Source organism: Nomascus leucogenys, chromosome 22a (genome assembly GCF_006542625.1).
Source record: "Nomascus leucogenys isolate Asia chromosome 22a, Asia_NLE_v1, whole genome shotgun sequence".
NCBI lineage: Eukaryota > Metazoa > Chordata > Mammalia > Primates > Hylobatidae > Nomascus > Nomascus leucogenys.
The window spans coordinates 107,777,620-107,795,669 of record NC_044402.1 but is presented as its reverse complement, the minus strand read 5'-3'; the positions used below and the strand labels follow the sequence as shown (position 1 = coordinate 107,795,669).

The following is an 18,050-nucleotide window of genomic DNA, read 5'->3' as shown; positions in this document are numbered from 1 at the left end:
GATGGAAAACAGGATCACAATGTTGAACTTGAGTGTGGGGTTTCCCCAACACCAAGAGGGGATCCATGTACCCCAGGCCGTGGGGAAGGGTTTGATTCCTACAGCTCAGATACCATGTTCTGCCCACTTCTCCCTTAGCTACGCAAAGAAGGAAATTGAGGTCATTTTCATAATTTAGGCAAAACTTCCCTTTCCACTTGAATTACTGAGATATTTCGGGCAAACGCAGATTTCAAAAAGAAATTAAATAGCAAAATTTGAGTTTGGGAACTCATTAACAAGCAGTGAGACTTCCTGTATTGCATCAATTATAAACAATTTGGAGGAAAGAGAGGTTCCTTTTTTTTTTTTAAAGAAATTATCTGGAAAATTACCCAGGTCTTTGCTTCCTCTTTTTAGATGAGATCTGGACAGGCTGAGTTAAAGACAGTAACCTCATTAGGATGGGTTTAGATGATAAAACCAGGAGAAGAAACCAAGAAGCCCAAACTGCCCTCTGGATTTCCTCCAACTAGCCTTGCCTCTGACGAGTCAGTTCATCTCTCTCTGCACTAGTATCTTACCACCCCCACCCCACACACTGAAATGGAGCCAACTTGCTTTGCCACTTTTCTACTTCATAGGAATGCTCTAAAAATTAATATTCACTGTGAAACTAGGAAAGCCACAGAGGAATGATCCTATCTCAATATGAAGTATTATCAGTTTTGTTGTGCCTGCCACTCTCAGTTGGCATTGATATATTGTTCAGAATCTCTCTAAAAATCTCCATTCTTTTTCTGACCCCAGTGACCACTAATTATGGAAAACAATATACTGGACTATATTCAAGAAAGAAATATTTTGCCTGTTCATCAACTCAGCCAACAGGGTTTAAAGTGACCCAGATCATTTTAAGTGGCTCAATGAATATACGGTATAAGCTATGTACTATTGAAGGAACTTTAGCTGCTGCAAATCTTATCCTTCCTCCCTCCAGGTTTTCTTTAGTGTTGAAATTGGTATGGAGACGTGGATGGAGATTTGAGTCTTAGGAATTTGGGAAGGTGAGTCATGCTGAGAAGCTGTGTGACTTTACTCACTAAATATTTCTAGAATGTCTCCTCACCCTTCCATCCCTAGTCCTCCATGTAAGTCAGGCACTTACTGTCTCTTGCCTGGATGTTTGAAGCAGTCTTGGGACTGGCCCTCTGGACTCCAATCTTATCTGTTAAGCAACTCTCCCCACTGCTGTTGAGTCTATCCAGAAAGCAGGCTTTATCACATTGGTGCCGCCATTGCCCAGAAAATATAGTCCAAGCTCTCCAGATGGAGGGACTTACATGTCCTGTTAACATCTTAGCTCCCTGTGTCTCTAGCTTCAGCTCCCTCCAGTCCCTGCCTTACAGATTTGTATTCAACACCAGCAAACTGCATATGCTTCCCCTACATAGACTGCGCTACTTTTTGCCTTTGGGTCTTTGCTTGTGCTGTTTCCTCCACCAACAATCTCAAAGCAAGCAGACAGAGCAAACGATGGAGCATCAATAGCTCCTCATTCATCCTCAGGGCCATGTGACACATACGTTGTCTCCTTTCTCTCCTCCTGTGTATTTCTCCAGGGTAGTGGTCTCCTCTCCTGAATTCTCACCCCTGTGATACCCTGGGCAAGTCTGTCATTAAGCTGATATGTAAGGTTCTATGGATCTTTATACATGCTTGTCCACCCACTAAACAGTGAACTCTCTGGAGAGAGAGAACTCTGCTCTGGATCTTGAGCAATACCTGGTTCAGGAAGGGGTCCAATATATCGTGAAATACATGCTTCTTAAACAGCTTCCATGTGTAAGGCAACTATGTGCTTGGTGTTTGGGGAATGTTTCTGATACTAAGTTGTTCAAAGAGAAAAACTGTCTAATAAGTATGTCAATGTATACTTGAGTGAATTCTTTATTTTTCTTTGAATGAATGATACAGATTTATGCAAATAATTAGTTGGGGGGAACCCTATGTCAACAGCAGACCATCTGGCAGTGTGATGTCATGGCAGGTTGCTTCTCTTTGCTGCCACCATCCTGGAGCCTGGGGCTTTCTTGCAGCTATGGCCTTGAGTGTAGAGATGCACCCACCCCCCTTCTCTGGAGTTCTCTGCCTTGTATTCTGTTGCCATGGCAACAACCCACTTTCATTCTGGACTTGCTGCATGGGAGAGGGGAACCCTTTACTACAATGGTATAAATGATGAGGATTATTTAAAAAATAAGTTGACAAGGTTAATCATCGCCACATGATACTAGTACCACAGATTCTGATTTTGTGAGACTATAGTTTGTTAGGTGTTTCTGGCAGTACTGAAAATAGATTAGCTAGAAGAATAGAAGATTTGATGTACCCTTTGTTTAAATGTCTAACTGTCTCTGTGCCTGTGGTGATTCTATTTTGAATGCAAAAAATATTTTTATTCTCTTGAAGTATATGCAAAACCTGTTTTCAGTCAATCCAGTGTGTCAAAGAAGGGAATAAAATTTCTAGAAGGAAGGCTGAATGATCTTGCAAGGTGTGGAAGGCTGGGATAAACAAAGATACTAACACCTGTCTAGGACTATGACAAATCTGCGCAAATCTGTTAAGAGATTATGTGGAAACATAGTAATGTGTCATTTAGTTACTTTTTTGGAGAGAGTCAGTTTAAAAAAAAGAGAGAAATGGCTTGCAGACTTGCTTTTTAAACACCTTTATATATTCAGGTGACCAAGTGCAGATATATATTGTAGGAGCCTAGTTTATTGTTCAGTGACTGCAGAAGTCTAACAGAGACATTCCACATGCTCTAAGCAGGATGTTTTCATCTGGCTCTGTGAGCCTTGCCTCCTTGTAGCTCAACATCTCTCCTTTTTTTCCAGAGAGATCAGGCTTCTCTTTCTAGGTGGAATGAGCTCCCCCTTGGACCTAGGCTGAGTTCCTTCTGTCTCTTTACCCAGGCAGCGTCTCTCTCCTAGTTTCCAGCTTTTACCCTCAACACAGATTGAGGACTCTGGTTTATTTGAGAGGCAGATGTCTGCTGAGTGTCACCATGCAATGGCGTGGTCCCCTGTCCCTAGCCTCCTCCTGATGCCTGGGTTCCCCTTTGATCAGATATACCTTGTAACACAGGCCCATTTGTCTTCTCTTGGAGGAGCCAGACAAGATTCTCATTTATTCACTCACTATCCGCTATTACCATCTCACAGAGGCACACAGCATGTGTGAGTATCATTACACCAGGGACGTCATGTGTGGGGGCACAGGCCACAGAGGGGTAGGGATTTGATTGGCAGGCTTATGTGTGACAGAATTAATCAGTAGATAGTTTTTCTGCAAAAACAAAGATGATCCTATGCTTACCAGGCATCACTCGCAGCAGCTGTCCTGGGCCTGGCCCTGCATGGTCGGGGGCTGTTCATTTTTAGTTCCTGTAACTCAACATGTAGCCATACCCTGTTGGACTGGAGTGGGGGGTACCTCATGGGCTGATCCAGTAGGATTTTGTCCACTGGGATTCTGTACTAAGAAATCTCAATGAGCTAATGAGCAATGGGAGGTTGGAAGAGTCACAGTGGGCCATATCCAGGCTGAGAAGCTAGGAGTAAGTAGAAGCTACACAGAGCATAAAGAGAGAAAAAGTAAGTCAGTGGCCAAAACAGAACAGAGCCGACACACACAAAAGGGGAAACGGAAATGTTGAGAGGGACAGAGGGAGGTGGAGGAAAGGTAGAAATGTGGAAGGAGGGAGAGAGGAAGAGGGAGAAGGGTGAGAAGATGGAGGGCAACAGGGAGAATCCCTAATCTACTTCAGTTCCATTCAGGTTCCCCTGGGGTAGCTGACTCGTACTTTAAGGAATGTTCCTTGACACCAGCCATTGATTCAAATCCCGGCTCATCACTTACTAGCTGTGTAACCTTGGGCAAAGGCACTTAACCTTAGTTTCCTCATCTGTAAAATGGGGATCAGTACAGTGTCTGCCTCTTAGGGATATGGTGAGGAACAAACAAGTTAACACACATAAAGCCCTTACAAAAACATCTGGCTCAGCTTGGTGCACCGTGGTTCACACCTATAATCCCAGCAGTTTGGGAGGCCGAGGTGGGTCACTTGAGCCCAGGAGTTCAAGACCAGCCTGGGCAACATGGTGAGACTCTATGAAAATTTTTTTTTAATTAGTTGAGCATAGTGATATGCACCTGTGGTTGTAGCTACTGGGGAAGCTGAGTCAGGAGGATTGCTCGAGCCCAGGAGGTGGAGGCTGCAGTGAGTCATGATCATGTCACTGTACTCCAGCCTGGGCAGTAGAGTGAAACCCTGTCTCACACACACACACACACACACACACACACACACAAACAAACAAAAAAAACCCTAGCACACTACGTAAGCGTGGTCTATTTTTACTACTGAAGTTCTTGGTTTCAATAGACTCTCTCTCTTACTACCTCATATAAATCCTGATAATAGCCCCCACCCCCAACCCCAGTTTAAACTGAGTACATTTGTGGGTATCTGTTCCTTATGATCAAAACCAGCTTAACTAGAATACTTCAAGAATACTTCCTAAATTTTTGAAAGTAAAAGTCATATTTTCTTTTGAATTTTATAAATTTAGGATAAAAAGAGAAACCAAGCGTGTGCCTTGTGGGAACAGAAATGAGTAGAGTAAAAGAAGAGACTTTCCAAATGTGTACATTGTCAAAACAAGTTATCACTAATTTGGGCAAACAGGGTGGGGCAGCTTCACCTTGCATTTCCCCAGGGCCACTTCCTGGGGCTGAATGCTGCATAGGCAATGTTTTCCTTTATGGAAGGTTCTTCTCACTGCTTCTGTATTGAACTCATGTACTCAGGTTTTGCTTTCCTCAGATGTTCTGTTTCATTTATTCCCTGAGGCTTGAGGTCATCTCTCCATTTCTTGGCAAATGTGGGGTTTCTGCATCACCCACCACTCCCCAGCAGTACTCACCCCGTGTAATTTTGTTGCAAGTGTTTACAAGCATTGGCAACAAAGTTCCATGTTGAAATACCAAGAATAAAGCCCATGGAGATGGCCCACAGTGGCTAACATTGTCCCAGAAAGCAATTTTGTCTTTTGGAAGACCTGTGGTTGCCCTCCTGACACACTGACTGTAGGAGTTGGCCAGGGCTGTCTAGCAAAAGTTCCACAGACTGGGCAGCTTAAACAACTGGAATGTATCATCACAGTTCTGGAGGCTAGAAGTCTGAGATCAAGGTGACAGAAGGATTGGTTCCTTCTGAGGGTTGTGAGGATGAGACAGTCCTGTGCTTCTCTCCTGGCTTCTAGTAGTTTGCAGGCAATCTTTGACTTCCTTGGCTACTGCTCCATCACTCTGATCTCTGCCTTCATTTTCACACCAGGTTCTCTCCCTGTGTATGTGTCTCTGTCCAAATTTCCTCTTTTCTTAAGGACATCCGTCATAGGAGATTAGGACACACCCTGATAGCCTCATCTTCCTTTGATCACCTCTGTAACGACCCTATCTCCAAAAAGGGTGCATTCTAAGGTACTGGGAGTTAGAACTTCAAGATATCTTACCTGAGGGGAGAGGAGGACACAGTTTAACCTGATAACACTGACATATTTGAGAAGTGAGTACCAAAATGACTTTTGGGGTTGCCAGTTTGGTGACGGGGCTTAAAGCTGTTTGCTGATAATGGAATATTTGCGAAGTAAGTCCAGTGGCTATAAAAATTGTGAATCATACCCTCATTGCTTACCATTCTCTTGGCTTTTGTATTTTCTCACTTTCTTGGTTTTTATTCTGTACTGGTCTCTGTTAGAATTCTCTGCTAGACCTCTAATGTGCACCTTCCCAGTGTTCGCTATCTCAGTGTATAATGGCATCTCCATCGTTCCATGGCTTAAGTCAAATCCTACGAATCCTTCTTGATCCCTTGCTTTCCTCAGCTCCCTCCTATGTTCATTCCAGCTTTAAATCCTGCTGGCTGTTACTCTAAGATATATATACAGTCATGCATTGCTTAATGCTGGAGACATGTTCTGAGAAATGCACTGTTAGGCAATTTAGTTGTGTGTACATCATAGAGTGTACTAACATAAACCTAAATGGTGTAGCCTACTGCACACCTAGGCTATATGCTATACAGCCTATGGCTCCTTGGCTACAACCCGTATGGCATGTCACAGTACTGAATGAATGCTGTAGGCAAGTGTAACACAACAGTAAGTATTTGAGTATTTAAACACGGAAAAGGTACAGTAAAAATACAGTATAAAAGATAAAAAATGGTATACCTTTAAAAGATACCATGAATGAAGCTTGCAGGACTGGAAGTTGCTCTGGGTGAGTCAGTGAGTGAGTGGTGAGTGAAGATGAGGGCCTAGAACATTACTGTAGACTTTATAAATACTGTACCCTTAGGCTATACTAAATTTATTTTTAAAATTTCTTTCTTCAAAAATAAATTAACCTTAGCTTGCTTACAGTGACTTTTAACATTAATTAACTTTTTAATTTGTAAAAACTCTATTGCTCCTTTGTAATAACACTTAATTTAAAACACAAACACTTATACAGCTGTACAAAAGTACTTTCTTTCTTTATATCCTTATTCTATAACCTTTTTTATTCTTTTGTATTTTTATTTTTAAACTTTTTTTGTGAAAAACTAAGACACAAGCACACATTAGCATAGGTCTACACAGGGTCAGGATCATCAGTATCACTGTCTTCCACCTCCACACCGTATCCTACTGAAAGGTCTTCAGGGGCAATAACATGCATGGAGTTGTCATCTCCTGTGATAGCAATGCCTTCTTTAGAATACCTCCTGAACGACCTGCCTGAGGCTGTTTTACAGTTAACTATATTTATTAAATAAGTAGAGGGAGTACTCTCTAAAATAACGATAATAGTATGGTAAATGCATAAACCAGTAACATAGTTGTTTGTTATCATTATCAAGTCTTATGTACTGTACATAATCCTATGTGCTACACTTCTATAGGACTGGCAGCATAGTAGGTTTGTGTACACCAGTATCACCACATACATGTGTGTATGCATTGCCCTGCAATGTTCCAGCAGCTATGAGGTCACTAGGTGATGGGAATTTTTCAGCTCCATTATCATCTCATGGTACCACCGTCATATATATAGTTCAGCATTGATTGAATGTCATTATGTCTCCCATGACGGTACCTGGCATCTCCTCACCTCTCACCGTCTCTGTGGCTACTGTGGCAGGCCAGGCCACCCTGGACAATTGCTATAACCTCCTAAATGGTCTCCTTTTACCACTCTTATTATCCAGTACTATCCCTCCTGGTGCTGTTCAGAATAATGTAGATCAGCTCTTGTTCCCCCTCCCCACTTTGCTTTAAATTCTCCAAAGGCTCTTCATTGCCCTGAGAATCAAACACAAACTCTTCACTGTAGCCAACATGACCTACAATGACCAGGCCTCTGCCTACTTCCCACTACTCCTCATATAAAACCCTCCAAGCCCATTTTCTGACTACTTTAGGGCTCACACTAGCTAGGCTCTCTTTCTAGAAAACTATTATTTCAGATGTTCCATTGGCTTCACTCCTTGTCACTTAGGTCTCAGCTCAAATTTTGCCTGCCCAGAGCTGCCCTCTGATTATGCAACATGAAGCAGACTCTCCCGTTCTCCCTGTATTTCCTATCATATCTTCCTGATTACTTTTCATTCTGTCACTCATCACGGGCCACAGTCACTGTCTTCTCCTCCCGCTGGACCAGACCCTGCATAACACTGCGTACATTGTCCTGCTTGTGCAGTTTGTATCCTCAAGGCCTAAAACAGTGTCTTGCACAACTGGAGCATCAGTGAATGCTTGGTTGTTGGATGAATGAATGAAGAATTCATGGACAAAACATGAAAAGAACTTGCAGTTAGAATATATACTATAAGTCAGACATGGTTCAAGGCTTTGTTACTAGGGTTTCTTTTGATCCTCAAGAAATTCTTTAAGGTAGGTATTGTCCCCATTTTAAACAAGGAAATTGAGGCTCTGAGAGATTAGTAAGGAGACTGATCCAATAGCTCATAAGTTGTTGAACTGAAGTTGTACCTGATCTCCGCATACTTTCTCCTATGACATAAGCTGGGGGTGACAAGTACATAAGATAATACATTCAATGCTTTAGAAGTAAGAGTGTAAGCAAGTTACTGGAAGTACTGAGAACAGTGTTATTTAGTTCTGGATCAACTAAGGAAGATACCCTTTTAGACTTAATCTTCCTGTAACAGGAAAAATTAATTAAAGATTGAAGATTTCCATAGTAGATGGCATGCTCAGAGCAGGTGATCTGAAATAGAAGAAAATTTGAATTTTAATGAAAAAAGTTATCAAAAGGAAAAAAAATTGGAATATTTTTATTACCCTGTTATGGGATTCGGCACCAAGAGGCACATTTCAAGTCAGGAGTCAGAGTGCGTACAGAGATGCTCTGTACCTTGCATGGTGCCACCTGGGCATGGTACTATGGAGGAACTGAAAAATATTTGTTGAATGAGTGAATGGAGAGAATTAAAGTATAAGTCTATGTAGACACCCCTTCTCTCTTCCCACGTCGTCTTTACTATTAGCAGAGGTGGGGACTGGCGACTTCATGTGGCTAGATGGCTGGAAACCAGGCAAAAGACTTCCCACCAGATGCATGGGCAAGCCCCAGTGCTTAAAGTGTGTGGAAACGCCCCCACCCTTTCCTGGTTCTTACTCGCTCACCTACATGCACATTCATTCCCCTTATGCCTGTGAAGGTGCGAAGACTCAACACGTTACTTTGAAAAGATTGCCAACTCTTTCCTATTATCCTCTAATGGCCCTGCATCAGTCTTTTGTTGGTTGTAGTTACATTTGGGGAGAGCATGATTTAATCCATGATATATTGCATTCTTGGTGATAATGAACTGTAAAGAATGGGGTCCTATTGTAATTTATTTCAATAAATTTCAAATTACTATCTAGAAGTACTAGGAATAATCTCATGAATAAAAGAAATAAAAAAGGAATTTATGGGATCTTTACATTCCCTAAGGAAATAATTCAAGTACCAAAAGAAGAAACTAAATTTAGGTAATAGAAAATCAAGGTGTTTAAAGGAGAGCTGTTGTTTTACAATATCTGAAATAACTACTTGGGATGCAATAAAAAGTGGTAAGGGTGTCTGCTTACAGGGACCCAGTGTCGTGAACCAATACAAGCATTAACGGAGAAAATTATCCAGGTCAAAACAAATGAGGTGATTCAATTTACAAAGGACATAAAAGACAATGGAAAAGATCCTTTATGTACCCAGCAGAAACACCAGGGGAAGCTCTACCTCTTGATTAGATGTAAAGATGGCAGGACAGATTTAACACCCAGACACATTTCAGTGAGAAGCTGTGTTCACGTTGGGATCCTAGAGCAGGTTTCCCAGGCCACAGACTGCAGTGGAGATCTGCTTACAGGTGACTGGGGGCAGGGAGTTCTCTGGGGAACGATACCTGTTGGGGAGTGAAGGCAGCAGGACTAGGCAGAGGGGAACGTAAACTGTGATGCAGCTGCAGCAGAGGCCTCAGCACCCCACCAGGAGCTGCAGAGCTGGGGTGGCTTTTCCAAGAGATCCTGAATTCAGGCAAGATGGGTACAACCTTTGTACCACACTATGGACTAATCACTTGGAATGTGTGCTGCCCCCAGGGTTGGGGCACATCCTAGAGCAAGGTGGCTCTTTTCAGCAATGCTTGGGGAGGGACTCAGCTGTGAGCCATCAACAGCTAACACTTCTGGCAGATGGGGGGCTGCGTGGCTGAGTCCTGAAGAGGGGGTGGGAGTTAGGCCATGCATCTCCGTGTCTATTCTGTTGGAACCAGCACCAGGAGCCTGAAAGAAAGAAGGTGGTAGAATGTTGCTTAGTGTAATCTATTTTTAAATGTGACGCTCAGTTGACCTTCAGCTCTTCCCTGAGCCACTACAATAGCCTTCCTATAGCTCTCTCCACTTCCACATCTGGCTCCCTTCAGACTGATGGTGAAACAATCTGAAAACATAAATCTAGTCCTGCCATACCCCTGCCTCATACCCTTCAATGATTTCCCATCTCACATGGGATAAAAACCCAGCTCTTTGACATGCTTTTAAAGCAGGGTGACCAGATAACTTATCGTGCAAACCAGGACACTTTTGAGAGTGAGAGGAGGCCCTATCCATAATTGTACAAGGACAAAGGTCTAAACCAGGACTATTCTTGGCAAATTGGGATGTATGTTCACCCTACCTACAAGGCATCTGATAATATGGCCACCTTTCACCCGTGTTTCAGCCTCCTCCCAATGTCCACTCCCCTTTGCCTTCCATTAGATCCTGGAACAAATTAAGCTCTTTCTCACCCCAGGGCCTTTGCTTTTGTCACTTCCTTCCACCTCTGCTTCTCCCTCCTTTATTCTTCAGGTCACAGCTTAAAATGTTTCTATTTGGAGAGTTCTCCCCATCTAGTCTCCATTGTGGTGCCAATTTATTCTATCCATAGTCCTAACTACTATCTGAAATTGCAATCACTAGATTTTAAGCCCCAAAAGGACAAGAATCTGCTCTCTAATCAGTGTGTCCCCAAGGATTAGCCTAATGTCCTTCCATAGGTTTGGTATCAATATGTACAAAGTGAATGAATGAGGAGCTTAGGAAACTGTTCTGAAACAAAAATGTGTGTGTGTGTGTATGTGTGTGTGTCAATGAAATGCCCAAGACCACCACCAAAAGACAAACACATCGCCTATATCAGAAATTATACAGGTGGCTGCTCATCCTCAAAAAGTGGACATACAGAAATGCAAAACATTAAGCAGTCAATTTGCAAACACCTAGAGGATCACAGGCTGCTGGATAACAACCAGCAGTTTAGTGATGAGGAGATACTGTCAGAACAATCTAATTTCATTTTAAGACAGAGAGACCTTCATCAAAAGCGTTTATTAAGTGTCTGTCCGCACACAGTCAGGAGTCCATTGGAGGTGGAGAGGCTTGTGTTCAGCTGTGAAGCATCAGATTTAATATGTGTCTTGACTTCAACCAAAATCTGATTTTGCTTCTGTGATAATTTCCTTTTACAGGCCAAGCAAATATGAGATCCTTACAGTAGAGGGTGGTAGCAGAATTGTTACCAAGTTAAGCTCAGTATAATTACCAAAGCCTTTAATTGAAAAAAAAAAACCCATTATTATGATTAAAGGATGATATTTGCTCAGGTTAAATGAGGTTAAATTTTCAGGGCTCTGCCTTGTAACACCTGACCATGTCCCAGAAAACAGAATTGTACTCAGATGAGCAAGTGAGTGGTTTTAGATTCCTGTGGAATGGTTACCAAATGCCCTCTTTTGAGAGAGGGTTCAAATGAAATCCTGAAAGTGAAACATTTGATACTGATTCACGCACAAACATCCTGGCGAGCATTGCAGACTAACTGAAATGCCTTTTTAGGGGTCAAAAAGTCACATGCACCTTCCCTGATGCCACTGCCAGGTATTATAAACTTGACTTTTACGTAGACGATATTTCGGGTCAAGTTGACACAAACCCCTCCTATCACCCAGCCATACAGACCCTGCAGATGTGTGAATTGAATACAAAGCAATTAGGAGATTCCACAACAATAAACACAAAAATCTTAAAGGTGAGATCGAGGGAGATGAGACCACTGGATGTAGTGAAGGTTAAGCTTGTCCCAACTGTAGGGATGGCACAGGTACCAAAGAGCAGCTCGCCAGCCCACAAGTGAGATATCTACAGCTGAGAAGTCAGCTACAGTCCAGGGATCTGGCCCTAGCCATAGCGTACTGCCCTATAAAGACCCCGAAGAGCAAGATAGGACCCCAACCCAGAGAAACTGGAGTTTGGGGAATGTTGAAAAAAATGCCTCACATCTGTCCACAGGGGATAAGGTAGTGGCAGCCTAGACATGGGGGCCAGCACTGATGGTAGGAAGGCAAATGGGATCCAACATTGCTCCATGTACCCAGTGTTTGTCAAGAATGTATTTGTGGCTAGGTAATATCCTAGGTGATGGGATACAGCATGAACAAGACAGACACCATCTTTGCCCTCAGGGAGCTTATGGTTTCCAGAGAATTTAGATATTGATGAACCTGATGGGTCATTATATTTCTGGGCCTGCAGAGAGAGTCATGGAGTTTGGGGAATAACTGAACCAATGGGAACAAGGATTAAGTCGGGGCAGGGGTTGGTATTAACTAATCCCAGTTATCTAGAGTAGAGGCCTGTAGGACAGAGAGTCCAGATAACAACTTTACAATCCACTTTAGGTTCTGTGATTCATTATTGCCCTAAGGAAGGCAAAATGCATTTGAATGTTTGCCAGATTCAATGATTGCAGCAAAGTCCTTGTCCCCCGTATCTGCCAGGAGCGTTTAGCACAATGGACCAGTGCTTCCTTCTTGCCCATTCTCCTCTCTTGGTCTTGGAGATCTCCACATCTGTCTCTCACTTTACTGGCAGTTTCTTCTTCATCTCCTTTGCTGGATCATTCTCAACTGCCCAACCCATAAATGTTGGAATGTCCAGGTCTTTGTCCTGGGCTCTTGTCACTCCTAATTGCTGTCCTCCAGTGACCTCATCCAGTCTAAGATTTATGCCAGTGACATCCAACCTGTTCCTCCAGTGCTGACCCCTTCCCAAAACACCAGGCCTACCCCTTGTCCTAACGGGCATCGCAGACTTGAATGTCCAGCCCCTAATCTATGAGTTTCTTGCATTTCAGTTCATTCAGTTACTGGAGCATGATCTAGGGGTTATCCTGATTCCTCTCTCTCCTTTGACTCCCACATCCAATTCATCCCAAGTCCTGTCACTTCTTCCTCCAAAACATATTTGATCTCTTAATCTCCATTGCTATAAACCTGGCTCAGTCTGCATTATCATAGGAGCTTCCTAACTGATTCAGTTCCTCCACGTCTTCCTCTTAATAACCACTCTGTGCCCATCAGCCAGAGGACTCCGTTTAAACATTAATCAGATATGTTACTCTCCTATTTTAAAAGTGATAATAGCTTGCTCAGTGCATTTAGCATAAAGTCCAAATTCTTTATGTTGGCTTAAATGCCCTACCTGTTCTCTCCATTCCCTCCCCACATCCCCTTTTTCACTGTGCTTTAGGCACAGTCTTCTGTTTTTTCAGACACTATAGTCCAACCTTGAGGCCTTGGCATTTGCAATTCCCTCTGCTTGGAGTGCTGTTCTCCAATTTTTACATGGCCCACTCTACACTGACACTCAGATCTGTCTAAATGTTTCTTCAGTGTGGCTTCCCTGGCCACCAGACCAGTAATGTACGGTTATTCTTTATCATATAATATTTTAAATGGTCTGTATGTTGCTTACTAATGCTGATATTGTTATTATTTACATGCCCATGTATTTATTTGTGGTTTGTCTTCATCCTTTAGAATGTAAACTCTAGGAGAGCAGAGATATTGTATCCACAGAGCCTGGAACAGTCCTGGTTATATATATGGCAGGAGTCCAGTCAATCTGTGAAATAAAGTATCTGAATGCCCAACAGCTAGTATTATACCAACTTGTCATGAGTAAGTGTATCAGTCAGGTATTGCTGTGTAGCAAGTCACCCCAAAACTCAGTAACTGAAAACAACAGGCATTTATTATTGCTCACCAGGCTATGGGTCAGTTCTACTGACTTGGGCCAGGTTTGGGTGATTTTGGCTTGGCTTGCTCGTGCATCTGTGGTCAGCTGGCAGGATGGCTGAGGGCTGCTTGGTCTAGGAAGACTTCATTCATATGTCAGGCAGCTGTTTGACAAACAGTGATGGTGACAGGATGACTGGGCCATATGTCTCTGTCATCCAGTAGTGTGAGCTTGTTTGCAGGGTAATCATGGGGTCTGAGAGAGAGAGGGCAGAAGTGCCCAAAACCTGTTGAGGCTGAGGCTCAGAACTGGCACATCATCCCTTATACCGTATTCTGTTGGTCAAAGTGAGTTCCAAGGCAGGCTTCGATGTAAGGGATGGGGAAGTAGACTCCACTTATTGATGGGTACAAATGCAAAGTCACATTGCAAAGGTGTGGCCTCAGGAAGGGGCAAAAGGCCGAGGGTATTTTTGCAATTAATCAACCATATTAAGGATGGCAATGTGAATATGCCATATTTTGGCACATACTGCCCTATAAAGACCCCGAAGAGCAAGGATGGCAGAATGTGCCAAAGTGGTGACTTTTCATTGCCACATTCTCCTTCCCAGACCAAGGCATAAACGGCATGTGCAGGCCCAGAAGTACCTTTTCCTCCACAGGAAAAAGGCTGGCCACAAGATACAGTGTGTTCTTGGTTGCACAGCTGTGGTGACTGGGGAATCGGGGGACCTGGTCCCTGCATGCACCACTGCTGGAGCTGTGTAGACTCATCTGTGGCCAATGAAAGCCACAGAATCCCCAGTCCTTCCTGATACTCACTCACTCACAAGGAGCCAGCACATAACCGAACATATGTATGTGTGTGTGCAGGGTGGGGCCTAACACAGGTGCTAATACCCCTGTTGAACACCCCCCAGAGAAGGCAGCAAACACCAGGCCTTCTTTTAGCACCAGATGGCTCCCATTTTGCAAGTATCTGGTAGAAAACAAGGATAAATCAAAGTCCCAAAGGTCTCTCCCTTCCTCTCTCCCTCCTCCCAACCTCTCTCTCTCTCTCTCTCTCTTAGAATTGGGGTCTCACTCTATTGTCCAGGCTGGAGTGCAGTGACACTATCACAGCTCACTGCAAACTCAATCTCTCCCGGGCTCAAGTGATCCTTCCACCTCAGCCTCCTGAGTAGCTGGGACTACAGGTGTGCGCCACTATACTCAGTTACTTTTTTATCTGTCTCCTCTTTGAATAGAGCTCAAGTGATTCAGAATGAAAAGACCTTGGCACAGACCTGTTAAGGAAGCTGCATATAAAGTGAAGAAGACAACGTGCTCAGCCATGTCCTTGCCTTGTGCGCACGGTAGTGCATTCACTGCCTGAGAATTCGAGGCTAAAACAAAAAGAGGAGCTTTTGTTCCAACAGATAAGTACTTACCTTTTTCAAAAAATGCATAAGCTGTCCTGGGTGTTTAGCAGTTATTCACACAGCTTTCCAAAGACTCACAGCATTTAAGAGCTAACCCTACAGAGATTCAACAGCTTCTTCCGGGTCCCACCACAGTGGAAAAGAACTCTAGTGTCCTGGCTCCCTGTCCAGCTCTTCTCTCTCCCCTTCCAGCTGCCAGTTCAGCTTTAAGAAGTTCATTCTCCACATTCAGATGCAGGCAAATGTGTTTGACTTGAGCATATTGATTTCAGGCAGGTGAGAGTGGATGTAGCGATTCAGCTTGACAAATATTTGGATCAGTTAAGTGTCCTTTAGAAGCACTTGAACTCAGTGTTTCCTTTCCCTGACCATTTCACTCCATAACCTACCTCCCCAGCATCAAATATGCAAATTCTTTCTAAATTTCATGTGCTGAAAAAATACTTCTAGGCCCTAGCTACATGATATCTCCACTGGGAGCCCTGTCCTTTCCATGCCCTGAGAAAACCGGATCTAAAGCAGATTTAAATGACTCAGCAGTAGGACTCAGGTCTCTGTCTCTGCCTGCTTACTTGGGGAGTGCTCCAGCCTTAGGGGCTCTCTTGCACTCCAGCATAGGAAAGAAGCTATTGATGGCTCCATTCCCCAGCATTCGAGACTTTTCTTCCCACAGACACATTCCTGAGGACACCAGTCATGGGTAAAGAACTCCACTGGGGTCGGCATTGGATCCCACTAGGCAGTTTAGGACTTGTAAGTAGAGTAGTGTGGACTTGGTGTTCCCAGAGCCTCTCACTCATGATTCATGGCTCTGCACCCCAAGCATCGGAACTTGCCCAACTTCACCACAGAAGGAAACAGACTGTAAGCTTGGAGGGCCAGGGAGGAAACCAGAGGCATGTGTGGGAGGATTACAAACATGAAAAGATATTTAAAGTAAGGTTCGCTTGTCATCCTCTTGAACTGGGGGTGCATAGAGTACAATAAGACCCCATGTGAGTTTGTTAGATGATAAGGCTCAGGTTGGATGGGTGTGTAGAGTAAAGGCTTTGCATCACCTTTGCCAGGGTGAGGGAAGACTATGGATAGCACAGGGGACCTTGGTGATGGGGTGAGGGAGCCCATGTGGACGTAGTGGTCACCAAGTACTTCCTAGTTCTCTACATGGGAGAAAGAGCCCTTCTCTGTAATCATGGAAGCTCAAGTTCTTGATGGTTCAGAGGTTAGGGACCTCTGATTACTAGGACAGAACAGAATAGCAGGGCTGGTCCTGGTAGATCAGACATCTCATGACACCCTTTAAAAGGGACTAGAATATTCAGAACTCTGGTGTAACTAAATGATCCTCAAGCTTTACCAGCAGATGAGCAAGGTCCCATTGTATTTGGTACTCACATCCCCACCAATTCTGTAAAAGTTTGCCAACTTTCCCCTCCATCCCCCGCACCCTTTCACCGAAAGATATGCCTAAGAGTTCCCAAGAGGCATCTAACATAGGCCTGCATGTCAGCCCAGTCTTCTGGGCTGAGCTGCTGCACTGTTGCTGGCCTTGATGGCTGAACCTGATCTCTGTCGCAGCACCCACCACTCTTTCTCAAGCCTTGACACCTTGGCAGGCTTTGTCAAAAAGAGGAGAGCTATTCTTCGTCAGCATTATGTTCACTTAGCAGGGGTCCCACAGCCGGGGTGCTTGGACCCCAGGGTATTGTAGGGCTTAATAAGACCAGCCTTTTCATCTCACACGCTCTATCCTTTCTCTCACTGGTGCACCCACGTCAGGTGTCTGAGTGGGGAGTGCGCGAATATCTGCCACCAGCTTGAGTCAGAACCCCGACTTCCCTCAGCTTTTCAGGGTCTGTTAACTGAGTCTGGTCCACACTCCAGGGTCTTTTCCTCACGGTCTGGTCTTTTTCAGGTGCCTACCTTTCCTCCCTGCAAACTGCCTCGAGTTGCCTCCCCTTTTCCCTTCCTTCCTGATCTGTCAGAGGCATCTTGTCTGGGTGCATATTTGAACCCCATCAGTAGACAGAAAACATGTATTTCCTTGAGGGCCCCTCAGACCCCAGGTACAAACATTGAAGTAAATAACAGCAGGGATGGGGGTTCTGCCTTGCTTCACCTGCCAGCCATGTGCAGACCTTGTTTCAGTCCAACTGAGACTTCAGTGAGTGCTTCATTCTGGTTCGTGAATGGCTTCCCAGTGTCTGTCACTGTGTTCACAGGGCCACCGGGGTTGGCTAAGTCAGAATACCAGCCACGTGGCATGTCCCATGGGGCAAGAGCTGTGCTGCCCATGGGAGCCCAGAGAAGGATCACACTGAGGACCAATACCAGCTAGGCCTTGCCCAAACAGGAGTCTAAAGAAGTTGGCCAAAAGAGGGTTGCAGATCTAGTAGTTTGGAAGTGGTGCCAAGATGAGGTCAGATTCCGAGTGTATTTAGATCAAGTAAATGGTGTTTGAGGGTGGCTGTCCTAACCACCTGCAATTGTTCACTACTCACCTGTATAGGCCAGATTGTGTCTGCCAGGCTGATGGACCAGGCTGGCTTGAAGGACCAGGGCAGATTACATGCCCCAGACAGGTGTTATACAGTGGTTAAAGCTCCTCCTTGTGTTTAAAGGATTATTTACAAAATGTAAAAAGACCCAAAGACTTTAATTCCTTTGTAATGTTGGGATTAAAATCTCAACTAACAGTAGTCTAACTGGATTGGAAATGGGGAATTTCCTATGGAAATTTGGTTCTTTTGAATTCCAGCTGCATATACAGTAGATTTTTTCCCCCTATAAATGAAAGTGTATGGCAATCTGGGTATTCTCTTATTCAAGTAGAGATAGTAGTAAACTAAACATTTTTTAGTGAGAGGATTGCTTTATATTCTGCTTTTTCTGCTGTTGTTCACTAGGGCTTCTAATACAAATGAAGTATCACCCTCAGCTCTTCTCATAATACTTGTTGTGTGTGA

The 18,050-nt window shown here is 43.9% G+C and overlaps 2 long non-coding RNA genes across 2 annotated transcripts; one reads left to right on the top strand and one right to left on the bottom strand.

Annotated features, from left to right (window-relative positions):
• Positions 1-918: 918 nt before the first annotated feature.
• On the top strand, positions 919-17,419 carry LOC115832477. Its single transcript, XR_004027981.1, has 3 exons — positions 919-1,046; positions 14,911-14,972; positions 17,307-17,419. It is a non-coding gene; the product is annotated as an uncharacterized LOC115832477 (long non-coding RNA).
• LOC115832476 lies at positions 9,289-15,434 on the bottom strand. The gene is made up of 3 exons (XR_004027980.1): positions 15,163-15,434; positions 14,950-15,048; positions 9,289-9,887 (listed from the first exon to the last, which is right to left on the bottom strand). It is a non-coding gene; the product is annotated as an uncharacterized LOC115832476 (long non-coding RNA).
• Positions 17,420-18,050: the final 631 nt, after the last annotated feature.